We start from the raw sequence: 1,369 nt of genomic DNA, 5'->3' as shown, positions 1-1,369 counted from the left end.
AGCCGTCTGCCTGGGCCTGGCCTGCCCGAGGCTCGGCGGCGGTGCGGGCCTGGCCTGCGCGGGACGCGTGCGTGGGGTGCGGGTGCTGGGCGCAGGCGGGTCCTGCAGCACCCTCTGCTGGCCGCCCTGGGGAAGCGCCCCGCGCGGCCCCGCCCGGACCCCCAGAGCGGGAGGGGGCCCGGCTGCAGGACCGAAGCTCACCCCGCAGAGCTGCGGCACGAACAGGGCCGCGCGCGCCCCCGACGACGGGCACTGCCCCTTCTCTGCCCCCAGGCACCCCGCCCTATGGAGCTGGCGCCCCCCCACCAGGCCAGGGCGGGTCACCCCCAGGGTACGGGCGGCCCCAGGCACTGGCTGTCGGGGCACCCCGCCAGGCCCCAGGGAGCACCCCCGTGGGCTCCCCCAGCCCCGGGAGGCTGCTCCCCAGAGCCCTCCCTTGCTATTTCCCAGAGGCACCAGGACCCCCCCGCCCCCGGCCTGTGGTCAGGCTGGGTCTGGCCCGGGGGGAAGCCGGTGCAAGCATGGCCCTGGGCAGACCTGGGGTCCTTCGCTGCTCCTGAGCCCTGTCCCCACCGTGAGGCCCAGCCAGGTGGGCAGGGGGAATAGGTCCAGATGCAGCCTGCCCCTGCCGCCCCATTGCCCCCAGCCCCACCCTGGGAGCTCTTCCTCCTCCGCTCCACAGCCTCGCAGAGCCGGGGCTGCAGGGACGTGCAGAGGCCACATCCAGCCCAGCCCCTGCCTGATGCCGGGTCCGGGCGGCTCCGCGCCCAGCACACCCAGGCAGGTGCCGGCTCCGGGCAGGGCCTGCCCGCCCTGGCATCCGCGGGCTTCCCAAACTGCACCGGGGTCAGGGGTCAGGGGTCAGGCTGGGGCAGGGTCACGGAGCAGCCAGGCTGGCAGGGGCCTCCGGGGCCAGGATCAGCCCATCGCGGACACGTCCTTGTCTGACGGGCTCCTACCACGGCGCAACCGCCCGACACCACGAGCCCCGGACCCGGCCTCGGGCGGCGCGGACGAGGGTTGCCAGTGCCCTGCTGCCGCCGGGGGGCTCATGGACCCTGCAGAGACCCCAGCCCGAGGCCGTGCCCCCGCTGCAGAGGAAGGCAAACCCACTCCCCCACCCCAAGTCCAGGCCAGTCTGGGCAGGGGTAAATCCCTTCCTGCCCCAGTGCATCATTGGGCTGCGCAGGGGTAAGACCCTCCAGCCAGGACCCTGCAGGGTTGGAGCCAGCAGCACCCCGTGCTCTGCAGAGAGCAACCCCCCCCGCCACCTGTAGCAACAGGAGGGGGGAATAATTCACAGCCCCATGTGGCAAAGCCCAGGAGAAGACCCCACCGCCCTGCCCTGTCACCTGGGACTGCAAACGCC

The sequence above is a fragment of the Crocodylus porosus genome, unplaced genomic scaffold, assembly GCF_001723895.1.
Source record: "Crocodylus porosus isolate Cpor-Errol unplaced genomic scaffold, CroPor_comp1, whole genome shotgun sequence".
NCBI lineage: Eukaryota > Metazoa > Chordata > Crocodylia > Crocodylidae > Crocodylus > Crocodylus porosus.
Note: the sequence above shows the minus strand (reverse complement) of the source record.